This window comes from Agelaius phoeniceus, chromosome 4, assembly GCF_051311805.1.
Source record: "Agelaius phoeniceus isolate bAgePho1 chromosome 4, bAgePho1.hap1, whole genome shotgun sequence".
Taxonomy (NCBI): Eukaryota; Metazoa; Chordata; class Aves; order Passeriformes; family Icteridae; genus Agelaius; species Agelaius phoeniceus.
Window position 1 is genome coordinate 23,127,852 of NC_135268.1, and position 13,490 is coordinate 23,141,341.

The following is a 13,490-nucleotide window of genomic DNA, read 5'->3' on the forward strand; positions in this document are numbered from 1 at the left end:
GGCTCCAGGTTCTCATGAAGTCTGTGTATGAATATGGCTGGAGCCTGAAATCTTGCAGCTTTGTAACGTCTCCATGTTTTCCAACTTATTTTTACACAAAGACTACAGGGAACACCAGCCAACACGTGGCTTGTGTTATTTTTGAATTATTATTGTTAGGATTTTGCATGTTGACTAACGTGTTATTGGTGTGGTGTATCACAGAAATAAAATGTGGCCTTATTTTGACAGGAAAACGCATGTTACAATTTCCTTGTGATATATTGCACTGCCTTGTTAGTTTGATATTTTCCATTAATGTGAAAGAGCAGAGCAGAATAACGGAGCAGAAGAAATGTTCCTCTGCCATGCATTTTCCCTCTCTTTGAAAGACTCTCATGTCCTCTACCAATTAGTCACCTCCTTCCCTGTACTGCGTGATGTGCTGCCCACTCAGAGTTTAGCTGGCAGTTCACATGCAGCTTGCTCCCCTGAGATATCCCTGCAAGCAGAGCAGCTCCACCAGTCTTCCCAGGCTGCCCTGGGAGTCTCTTGGTCACCTGCCTTGAGAAACTGGAATGTGTTCTTCTGGAAGTAGCCAGGATATAACAATCCAGGCATTTTCAAGTAAGTGTGATCCTGCCTATTTTCAGATTCAGAAGTTTATTTGAAACAGTTTATATAGATTGCTTCAGATTGTTATGGGGTTTTTTGTCATGATTTTTGATGTGTAACCAGTCAAATTTTATGTTCGCTGCCAGGCTTGCTGAGGTTTAATGATGCAGGTAATTTACAGGCTTTACTAGAGATGGAGATTTATGGAAGGAAAAATGTATGCAATTAGATACATTAGTGTATTTCTATTTAAGTTTTAGAGTAATTAACTTCAGAAGTTATTTGAACAGTTGGTAAAAGTTTTATGATGATATGGCTGTATTATGATTTTCCAGTCAGTTTCACTTTCACTGCATTGTTTTTGCTTCGCTGTTCACTTATTTGTCTGATTTTATTCAGTAGGAGCAACAATGATTATAGACATTCATTTCCTATGAAGAGCTTATGTTACTCTGTTAAAAACAAAACCTAACTCCTCAAAAATAGTCTTGTAAAAATTCCTCTTTGAATAGGAAGTTTGAACAGCTGATCTTGATAGGTCATAGAGAGCAAATGTATTACTTAGGGGACGGGGTGCCAACATTTTACTTCTACGTCAGAGCAGTGTCTCATGCAGAATAATCCTCAAGATGTGACTGAGGCTGCTCATGTTGTAGCATTAGACCAGAAGCACACACCATTGCCACTCTGAGGCTGAGGTTTTAGATGGTATTTGGAGTTGTATTTCAGGGGACAGGTGGAAGTAATGATGACAATTAGAATGCCTTTGATGCCGCATTTAGCAAGTGCTCTTTTACTAAAGTGGGCAGATCAAACACCAGGAAGCAGTTTCCTCACTTGTAATACGAAGCTTGGCTTTGCAGCCAGTGCTCTGTCTGAAAATCTGCCTCTTTCCCAGGGAGCAACTGAGCTCTTGCTTTCCCTGCTGCTCTGTTTCCCCTGGTTTCCCTATTGGGTTTGCTCCTCTGTGCAAGTTTAATGCAGAAATACACATGGAACCAAGTCACATGGGGTACATGGACACAGCCACAAGAGCCTGAAAGCCTCCTGTCCCTCCTAGGAAGCCTCACCATGGCTGTGCTCAGAGCAAGCAAAGTGACTTCCCAAATTAGGGGATTCTGGCTATGAGTTGGAGGCTATTGCATTTTAGTCCCCATGAGGGATTTGATCCAAAACCCTGATAGTTCCCACTATGAATGTAATCGCATGGTACTGAGTGGGACAGAACTGCAGAATTTTGCCGAGCACATTTGTCAGAGACAGCAGAAGTGTAACTTAAGTTAATGCTGGTCTTTGAGTGGTGGCATTCATTGTCTCAGCTGATGTTTAATAAAGACCATTCTAATAATCTTCCCTTCAATTTGGTGGCTATTAAACTCATTAGCTTCACAAAAAACCCTGTTTTCTTATAGCCAACCTTCTCTAAGACACTGAAAAGTAAGGACATACTGCTGATCCAACTGGTTGTGTGTTGTCTAGTCAAGAACTACACAGAGTAAATCTAAGCTATAGACCTGAGTCCCTTAGTTATGTGTCCTTTAAAACAGGGACCCACATGGGAGGTGTCTCTTGCTCCACCAACTTATCATTTGCTGTCTTTTGCCACATTCTGTGCTGTAAATCTAACTTAAAAAAAGAGACATGAGAGAGAATACTAATTCTGTAAATTGAACAGAAAGATTGGCTCCACATGCAATACTTTATTTCTTTTGTGTTTGTTGTGACTGAGGAAACAATGGCAGAGGACACAGGAAATGTACCTGAATTGTGTACATGCGGATGAGCTGATATTTGCAGTGACTTGGAGTTGTGAATATAAGATGGAATGTGCCATTCAAGCATGAGTCCAGCAGTTCTGTCTTTTTTTCATGCTTTTTGTATTGCAGCTATGCTTAGCATATCATGTTTTGGTTGAGGTGCAGCTTTGGAGTTCTGTAATGTGACTTGTTATGCATTCAGAACAACAAGGGTCGGGTTTTGCATTTTTTTTTTTTTTCTGACATAGAAAGGCATCTGCCAATTAGTCTGAAACTTTCAGGGATGCCCTGCTGTTATTTCTCAGCCATGAACACCTCGTTAAAGTTTATTCAAAGTCAGCGCTCCATGTTGAGTTGCTGGAACACTGAATTGTTCTTTCCACTGGGACTTGCTTGATTTGAGTGAAGAGAGCACAGCTCCCTGCCAGTGTGCCCAGCATACCAGTGACTTGTGATTACAAGCATGAGGGAGTAGTGCAGGGGCTACCAGCAAGCAGCAGCTTGGCACATCACACTCTTCATGCATTTTCTGCTGGCTTTTTTAAATCCTTTTTTAAAATCCTTCTGTCATCCGGGAGGATGTGCACAGGCATTTCACAAATATTTCACATGTATGAACCCACCAAAGTGATTATTAGGCAGTGCATATTCATGTGACTGCTATAAAGTTTTTAATGCAGGGAGGTTGGACTAAATGACCTTTAAAAGATCCCTTATTCAAAATGTTCTGTGATTCTATAGTGTTAGGTGCACATATTTGTAATATTTGAATGGCAGAAAATATATTCTCTACATTTTAATACCTTATTAGCTATTAAAATTCTCTGGTATTTTATTTTTTATATACTATGGGTATGTTTTTTTTATTTCCCATAGACATGTGGGTTAACATACTGGAAAGAGCAAAGCTAAAGAAATTCCTCTTTCATTTATGTAGATAAATCACTGTTTTCAAACTAGTGGGTGGAAGGGAAATGTCTAAAAATATTTGTTGCCAGTAAATTATATTGCAGTTAGCACAACCACATTTGCGTGTGATCCCTTAATTTATGTGTGTGGCAAACTCCAAGGTGAGCTGACCCAGATCTGATGGCAGTCTTGTATCAGTGTAAGGCAGATGGGCAGCGGCAGCTCCCCAGGCAGCCACAGTGCTCTTGTCGGTGGAAGTCAGCCTGAGATCAGAATCTGAAACATTTACATATTCTAGATAAGAAGGTGAAACTTAATATTTCGTGCTGCTAGTTTTGAAGGAACTGTCTCAGCTGGGTTTCTGTTTGTTCTGTTTTTTACTCTCTCTTTTTCTTGTGCTGTGAAGTACAAGGAAAAACTAAGCCAAGACATTATTGCACAGTAAAAGGCTATCTGGTACCTCAGAATGGGAAAGGAAATTACTCTGCATGATCCACCAATTGCTAGTGGGACATACAGGTGGATCTCTGCAAAAAATTACTTCAGGGTACCTCAGGTACTCTCTGAGCAAGAAAAATTTCTGAACTGAGCTTGCAACAGTGGTTTTTATTGTGCAGAGTTCTCCTCTGTGTTTGTGATAGACAATAAGTAAACTAATGTGATGAAATGTTGTCCTTTTTGGCTTTTTCAGGATCTTGGTTTATTGCAATGGAGCACTTGCATGAACTTGTGCCACATAGGCATTTTTCAGCTGTTGCCGAATAAAAATAGCTTCAAATTGCCTGCTGGGTTATGAGCATGAATTTTATAAATCTTTTACCTAAATTAAAGCAAAATCAAGGGAAAAGCTGACAAGGTCTTTGTTAACAAACAAAACCACACAAAAAAGTGTGTTAGGCTGTTTAAAAAAAAAGTCTTTGCTTGGCTCTGGTGGGTATCCTCAACCTGAGCTTCATAAGTACTAGATTTTCTTTCCAAACAGAAGGTGCCTTCTGAATATGGACAAGGAATTGGACAAATCAATTAACCAGGGTAAATAATAATATGTTGCTTGCAGGCATAAGGCAAGGCTTCAGTCCAACAGTACTTTAAAGTTACGCAGACTTTAAAAGGAAGATAAGCTGATACAAAAGTTCTACAGCAGATTGAGTTAGACACCAGATAACAATTCTTTTATGGTTGCAAGCAAATAACTGAAACTCTAGGCTTCTATTTGCCATACATGAGCACAATGAGATAGTGTTTCTTACTTTCAGGAGAGAAGTGAACATTGTTTCTCGAAAATGTCTTGTGTGTCATTTATTCCTATTGTATGGGGTTTTTTGGGTGGTGGGTGGGGGGTTAAGATAGGTCATTTATAAGCATCTTTTTGGAATTGTTCTCATGGCACGAAAGAAAGAAAGGTCTTTGCTTGAGTCTCAAACTGGAATTCTTGCATTGCACATTTGAGCCACTTTAAACTGTCATTTAGTTTAATGGGAAGTTTGCATGGAAAGTTTTAATTATTTTATAGAGAAACTGAAGATTTTTTTTTATCATATAGGTTATTTTTACATTTAACTGCTGGCACTCCATTACTGTGGATCTTATTAATGTCGTGTTATGTGAATTTTTCCAAATTTCTATAAGCTATATATTTTTTATTGCAAATGGTTAGGATTTGGTTTTGTATTGATGGACTGTGTGAAATCTTCCAAATGTGGGAATATATTTTTGTAAAATATTACTGAACAAACGATTGTAATCTCTCTGTCTTCTTTCTAAATATATCCTCCACTTTTACCAGAGGTAACAAAAACATTATGCTAAAAGAATTCAAGCTAGTTGAGACCACCTCTCATTTCTAGGTTTGTGTTTATTTTGGTCATATTGAATTTGAAGCAGAGACTCTCTCAGGGAAGGAATGCAGTCCAAGAGCCTGGGTCCAGATGTTATGCTTTCCCTCCATACCAACCTAGCCCTCTGAGGCAGAGATCCCCCTCTCCAAAAACAAGACTTGGACAAAGTGCAAACGCCTCATTTCCTGAAATCTCATTGTTTAGGCCAACAAACAGGCAGGTCAACATGCAGGTTGCAGAACTGAAACTGAACACCACCACAGTTTCCCTGGATCAATGAAGTGTAATTTGAGGCTTGTGGTTGCCTGTCTAGCTTGGAGAACCAGCACAGAGAACAAAGGCTCAACACTGTGGCCTTCAGATATTTGAGCAGTGAAATAATGTTGCTGCTGTTCTCTTCTGCTGGCTTTTGACTCAGGGCTGTGCTGTTTAGGTAGGCTAGGCATTCATTTTTTGTGATGGTTATGCCAGAAAATTCTCCTAGAGTGGAGGCAGCTTATGCTGGCTCTAGGTAGGTTAGTTGAAGAAGAACAACAAAACAATGACAAAACAAAACCCCAAACCAGGAAAGAAAAACTTATTTGAGTCCTGCAGATGTTCACATAGACTGTTTCTTATAACAAAACGTCTTGGTTTGACTCTGTAAGTCTCTCTGTAAATCAAGTCAGCAAAGAGCCCTTCATGAACAATAAATGAAAAACTTGGCACAAGTCTGGCACTAGATGCAGATTAAAGAAGAATAGATCTAACTCGCTGTGATGCCTGTGGCATTTTCAGCAACTTGTTTGAAAAGTTAGAGCCCATAGCTTCTGCCGTCCGTGGGAGATGGCACACACAAAAGTGGGCTGTCTTGGCTGGAATGTTTTTGCAGTGTGGCTGCTGCTTTTTGGACAGGGAGCCTTTTTTGGTCACTAGAAACTCGGGCTCACAGTATTTTGTTTAGCTGCAGTTCAGGGTGGTAATTTATAATTAGGCTTCACTGGGATGTAATCAGATCCATACTTGTAGAGAGTATGGGGGTTTTTTGCATGTTTTTACTGAAGAGCTCATTAGAAGTTGATGGGAGTTGAGTGCATCTCAGCCCAGTCATGCACCTTTTCCTAAAGCACCTAATTCAATTGGTTGGGGTGTTTAGTGACAAGAAACACTGTGTCAGCAGGACCTTAATTATTTAATCCATCTAACCACAGCACGAGTGTTATGAGTAATGCAAGAAGGTAGATAAAACTCTCACATCTTCATGTTTGAGCAGGAACACTGGGAAAGGAAAAAGGTAGTTTTTATTAGTAAGTACGTGCAATATTGTCCAGTTGCTGCTTGATATTTGCCACATAAAATATATGCCGCACCATGAAAATAGAAATTTATCTGTCAGTTTGCTCAAAAGTGACTAAACTCTAATACTAATGTTAAGTGTACAATATCATATGTAATTGATATATTTTTCTGCTCTGTTGTAGATTATATCATCTTACTTAAACTGTGAGACAAGAACACTTCTTGAAAATTAAGAGCTCTACAGGTAAGAACTGAGTTAACTAATTTTATAAAGACCATTGTTGTTAATAAGCACTGTGATAAAGTAAACACAGAAGTGTTCACTCTTCTTGAACTACACTTTGAAAAGCTGACAAAAAAATCACTTGAGATTCTCACAGTGATACAAACAGGATATTTGAGAAAGACAGATGTCAAATGTGAATGATGTTAGTATTTTGAATGCTTAGTACCTAGGATGTCTGTCAAGAAGGGATTTGTAAAGAATGGTCTTCTGACAGAAAAATGGGAGCCAGTTGAGAAAGTGGCCGGAGGTAATGGGCACACAGACACCAGGTGTGGGCAGCACAACTCTGGTGTGGGCTGCCTGTCATTGCCTATCTCATATTTTCAGATACCCATTGGGAGACCTAAACTTCATGTGCAGGAAATGTCCCTAGTCCCCTTGGGGTTATTGCTAAATAATAGCATGCCTGGCAAGTTAAGTTGTCATTCTTTGACTGATGTCTCCCCTGGGGTAAACAAGAAGTAGATCTGCAGAGCAAAAAGTCATCAGCTCTTTGTTTAAACAATCTGCTAAAACTCCTGCCTGGTGCTTAAGAAAGAAGGATTTGAGTCTTTTCAGGAGGATTGTTGAAAGATTAAATAATTACTCTGTTCATAACAGGAAAACTCCCACTTTGCTGGAGATGGTGTTGTAAAACCTTATAGTCAGAGCTGACGTAAAAAGAAAATGTGAGCAGTTTTACCTTATCACGTAATGGGGGGAATTCTATGTTTTTTACTTCTAATCAGACTGAGACAATGCAGGTGAGCAATTCACTTGACCCCAAATAAAGGATGGAGAAGGACAGAAATTTGGTAGATGCTTACAAAACCTATGATGTCCTTTAAGTTATGAACTGTCAATCCACTTTTCCAGGCCACTGAAAATGTTGTGAGCTATTTAATCTACAGAGCCCTTGCCATCCTTTTAGTTTCTTCCTTTTTGTATGCATCTATTTCATCGTAGAGCTTATAAACACAACACAGGAAGTTGCTGAAATTGGAGAATTGAACATTTTTCCATATGCAGATAGCGCTTCCTGACTGCCCCATATTCTGCTACCTTGCCTGAGTATCATAAAGAGCTTGAAGTTGAGAAATTGTGTTGAAGTTCCTTTGGGTTTACATTCTTGGAACTTTTCCTAGAGCAATTTCACGACTTAATTTGCATTTGGTGTTAGAAAATTTATAAGACTCTGGTGCTTTGTTACTTATACCTAGATTTTGAAAGGAAAAAGAATGAATGCCTGTTAAGTTTAAAGTAAAGTTGTAGCCTTTACTTATAAAAATGGATGTGCTAACCTTGAAATGTCAGTAAGTAATGGAGGTATTAAAAAAATAAAAAGCTGTATATTCAAAACATGATAGACAAAACAAATGAACTAAGTATAATCTTTTATCTGTTAATCTTTATTTATATAGGAACATGGTATATAAGGATTCTTAAGACTGTTAAAATGCTATTAATTTTCTGTGTTCTGTCCCAAATCTTTGCTCCCATTTTTGCAGAAAATGAATATTTTTATTATTATCTGTTCAAGCATGTTTTAAGCTGAGTTTTGAAATATTTCCTTTAACAAAGAACTTTTTTTAAATACTGTTTTTGAGACATTTTAAGGTTAGTAATCTATTTCCCATATTTAACTACATGATAGCAAAAGCTATTCCTGTTTCTACAGTATCCTAGTTAGCTGCTTATCTGCCTGAATCTGAAATGAGTACAAAGACAATAATAGAACCAATGTAATTGTGTGGGTGTATACATGGCTTTTTGTTGTACATCTGCATAAAAATATAAATGGCTTTATTTCTTCACTCTAAAGACCTTTTGAAGGGTTTTGGATTACTCTGTGCTTAAAATGTCTCCCTGGAGGAAGGCAATACCTTGGACAGATTATATGATGTTCCTGGTCAGTTCAATCATTTTTGGGGAAAAAAAATGCCGTAGTAAATTAAACACAGAAAACACCATGAGTAGGTCCATGCTTTCTTCATGTAATTCCTATATAGTCCTTGTTTTTAGAATAATACTTGTGTAATATGAAATATTTGAGCTGGCATATGCTGCATTATAGGCATAAATATAGGCTGTAAAATGCTACTGAAGATTGCCCACTCTTTTAGCAGGAATTTTTAAATGCTTGACCAATTCAAAATGAACTTTGACATTTTAGTGACTACATAAATTCTGGATATCCTTCCTTATGTCATGATCGAAGTAATTCCAGTGGGTTGTACTGGTTGTTTCTGACACTGCTTTACCAATATAAGAAATTGTTGTAATTCAAAGGCTGTATAGAAATATTTAATTTGTATACCTGCACTACCATTTATTACTGGGGAAAAAAATCAATAATAAATGATAGAAAAAAGCAATAATAATTCTGGTGCTTCATGCACTGCATACCTGAGAAACCCATTTGAGCTTGGTTTTGCTTTGAGAAGGACTTAAACTTTGTTACTGTTATTCAATATTTCTTCCATGGAAAGAAGAAATAATAATAATAAGCCATAACATCAAACCTAATAACTTCATCTGAAATAATTTTTTGTTAATGTTTCACATGGAACCAATGCACATGAGAAAAGGGCATGGCAATATACAGAAAATTGTTGCTCTATACCTTGGGTTTGAAACCAATCAGATTATTGAGCTGACTGTTACTTGGGCCCATAGTGAGTTGTCTTAGGGAGCACAACCACCTGAGAACTATTTCTTTTGGAGAGCAGGGACCAGGGAGAAAGAAGACAGAGGTAGCTCTCAAGTGGTTTAGTTGTGTAAGGTGGTGTCACAGACAGGGTGATGAAAAAGGCAATGACAGTCCAGAGCAAATAGAAGGAGGGCAAGGGTGGGATGGACAGAGGAGAGAAGAGCAGTCCTTTCACTGGCCACCTACTCTCCTGTGATCTCAGCTGTCTCATAAAACTTCTCTTTGCAATTTGGTGAGGAATTCTTCAGTCTGATGAGCATGGTAGAATAAAGAGATGAGTGTCTTACTAGTGAGAGGCCCCCAAGAAGCATTTCCATCTCACTAGTTCCTAAGGAAAATATGCCCCAAGCCTTCCTCCAGCTCAGATATCTTTTAAGACTTTTAAGATATCTTATTTACATCTGTTCTTCCTCCTTCTGAATCCTTTTGGCAGATTCAATTTACATCATGCTCTGGGGATTTGATTAATTTCCTATTATTGGCCGAGTCTTGCAAACCCCTGCACTCAAGGTTGGCAAGTGTGCTGTTAAATCTTGGTATAAATGAGTTCTGCTCCTGCACATTCAACCTATGGCATCTTTACTGTCTGGGACCATCCACCTAAACTGTTTGTTTGATGAATAAGTGGCACCATAATGTGAAATCTATCCTATTAGCAGAGTGAATAAATTTACTCAGTATGGAACTTTTAAGTGTCTGTTACCATATGCCTTAGGATCATAATTTAAATTAAATTTGCTTAAAATGGAAATCTAGATTCAAGCTGACATCATAACATATGACCTCCACAAGCAATGAAAATTGAAAACATGAGACAAGGACATTAATCACTGAATAGTTTATAAGCTGCCCTGAATGTTCATCTGAAATGTTAATGCTATTTTATTATATGCAATAACAGCTTAAAGTGAAAATTTATGAACACTGTGAGGTGCCTAAGATAAGGCATTCAGACTCATTTTATTGTGCCCTGGCTCAAATCTTTTGAGTCTTTAGAGAAGTGCACAGAGACACTTGTGTGCCTAACCTATTGCTTTTAGTGCAAGCATAACCTCCTCCTTTTAGTGGGACTGGAAATGTGAGCAGGAATAGTGGGGATCAGGTTGGGGGCTTGTGTGAGCTCCAATTTGGTCATACATACCCATGTGCAGGAGGAGGTGTTTAATGGCCACAGCATGGAAGTGTCTGTGAAGTTTGGGTCATTGTTTTCTGGGGTTTGAATTCTGCTTCGCAGTTGAAATTTTGGAGTTCTGATAGTAAGTTTTGATTTTGATTTTTTTTTTTTTTTTTTTACTAGATAGCTGTATTTGTAATGTTGAGTGTAGCTGAATATGGAGTATAATGAGTGCAGTAGAGCTTACTTATGCAAAACTGACCAGGGCTGTCATCAAACAGATCTCTTCAGATCACCTGATGGAATTATTTGATTTTGGTTTTTTGTACGTGGTATTTCTTAATTAGCAGGTACAAAATCTATTTGATGGTTTGAAAAGGAAGAGATTTAAGAATGTCTCTTTGGCTTGATCTCAGATTTATAATGCTTCATCTGTAATATATGCCCTTTACTTGTGAACTCATCAGTGTAACCCGGAATCTTCAAAATTTGATGTCATACGTAGCTGACTTGATGGAGTCTGGAAAAACACAAGCTAAGTTGGATTATTGGTTTCCAACTATTCACTGCTGCTCTTTTGCTGGAGAGCTTCTTTGTTCCTATGTAGCTTGAGCCAGTGATTTAAAAATAGATTTAAATGCTTTTATAGGTGAAAGTGAGCTTAATTGACAGTGAGCTGGTTGTAGCTTTTGTATTTTGCTTTACTGGGTAGTTCTAGTAGTAAACTGAATTTATTGAAGTAAATCTATGAAATTACCTTAATTGCCTGATCTCAATAATATTTTTAAGGAACTCCCCTATTTGTGTGTTTTTATTTTAATGTAAGGTACATAGTGCAGCTTGTATATGCACATTGTTTGGAGGCTTTGAATGGCTTGCCTGTCTGATCCATTTTAATGGATTCCAGCCTTTTTCCATGACATCATTATTATAACAGACTTCCTAGAAAATATGAACAGCTGCTGTGTATTTTTTTCCTGTGTTTGATATTAAAACTGTAGCAGCTATTCTGTTCTTTACAAATGACAGCAATAGGCTTGTCTGATGTAAAACAAAATGAAAAAAAGTCCAAGTAAGGAGCTGTGATACTGTTAACAGGCCAGTAATGTAACAGGTCTCCTTGTATGAATCATTTCATAATGTAATAAGGGATTACTTATGCTGCTGTCATACTGGTCAAAGGTTGGTCCCATTTCCTTCCCCCCTCCTCCTGAACTAAACTGTGCATCATTAAAGATGATGAAAACAGTATTGTGCTCAGCTTCCTGGCCCAGATGGCAATTTGCATGAAGAATTTTACTGTTTTTTTTTTTTTCCTAATATTCTTATGTGGACTGTGCATAGAGGTTTTAAAGTTCTTTCCAGTTCAGGCCAAGCAGACTTCTTTCTTGTTTCTTTGCACATCTTGGCATTCAGGGATGGCTTAGAGGCCACTTAACATGGAGTCTGGAGTATTATATAGAACTAGGAGTTCATCAATCTCATTGTTATGTGTAATTTTCTATCTTGCTCCATCTGTAAATACTGTAAACAGATGAAAGATGTCAAAGAGGGATGTGGACCTTTAGATCATTGCATTCTATGCTGTCTGAAATACCTGGCTTGGAGTTAGTTTCTTTTAGACAACTTGTGCAAACCAGCCATGACATCTGGTATGTTTCATGCCTCAATATCTGCGTTTGACACAACAAAAGCAACAGGTATAAAGAAAATCTATCCTTTCCATGGCTCTGAATAGAAACACACAACACTGTGGCTGGCTTAGAGACCAGACAAGTCTTAGGGTGTAATATGGCCATGAGACAACTCATCATCCATTAATGCTGTTATCTCAGTCCTGTGTCTTTTGGAGTGCCTTCTTCCTCCATTTTCAAATAAGTCACCTGTGTGTTTTCTGCTGTGTGTGGGGGGGGGAAAAAGTAGCAGCTAAGTAATGTTCTTCTTTATGAAGCAGGGGGATGGTCTCTGCACCAGGTGAGTGGCTGTGAGCTGATTGAAAAGTGCTCCGAGAAAATCAATACTAACCTTGCAATGAGAAGTTAGATGAGGAATGGCTGCATTGCTCCTGTCTGTGGTGTTCATCAAATGGTGCCTGCTCTGCAGAGCATGTAGAGAAATATTTTCATGAACAGAATAACTAATACCTTTTGGCAATTATCAGTTACAAGCCCTTCTTCATCTTTTAAGGACTCCATGAGAGACTGCTTGACCTGTTCTCCATTAATGTCCTCAAGCAGCCTTGAAGAGCACATGATACATAAATAATATTAATGCAAGTTATTATTAGCCCAGATGTGAGAACACATGAAAATTGCCTTCTGTTTCACAGCCACAGAAGATTTAAACCAACACTGACTATATATAATGTGTGATGCCTACAGAAGGTCATTCCTTCAAATATTTAATGCAACATGGTACTGAGCAACTAATGGTTGATATCTGTGGCTTCTGGGCTGTACCACAGCCTGGATGGGAAGACAGCTTCAAACCACACAAGCCCTTTTGAAAGGTCAGCTCACACCAGGGTGGCATGGTTAATGAAAATGCAGTTTTATTCCAATGTTAGACAATTTCTGAAGCTCTTTTTTTTTGTCTTCTCCTTTTTGTTTACATTTAAATGAATGTAAAAGTCTGATTTTCAGTGGAACAAAATTTGCGTCTCATTTTCATGTAGTTTTGCAGGTAGTTATAGAGCGAAGTGAAGAAACAGCATGTTCTGTATAAAGTATTTGGAGGCCGTAGCTCTTATCATACCACTTCTGCTTTGAGGAAAAAGTCTTACTCATAACTCTAAAATTCCCCAGTGTGGGGAAAGCTCTAGGGACTTAGTCCTATAGATTTTAGCTTACTGTTTTTTTTCTTTTTTGAAGCATGCAGAAATTAATTTCTTCCTTCCCCTTCTCTTAACTCCCATATCGTTTTCAAAATTATACTTCTCTGCTATTACATTTCTGGTTAGTCTGGCCTATTTTGGGTGTGTAATCAGGCTGTGGATTGTTTTATTAGTCCATTTCTGTAAATAAAC

The 13,490-nt window shown here is 38.1% G+C and overlaps 1 protein-coding gene across 4 annotated transcripts in view; it reads left to right on the forward strand.

Annotated features, from left to right (window-relative positions):
* The window catches only part of BMPR1B (bone morphogenetic protein receptor type 1B), a 233,619-nt gene that overhangs the window by 83,123 nt on the left and 137,006 nt on the right, over positions 1 to 13,490 (forward strand). For all 4 annotated transcript variants that reach the window (XM_077177086.1, XM_077177087.1, XM_077177088.1 and 1 more), the window contains one exon: positions 6,559 to 6,620. The gene's annotated coding sequence lies outside the window, so the exon portion shown is untranslated. The remainder of the gene's footprint in view (positions 1 to 6,558; positions 6,621 to 13,490) is intronic.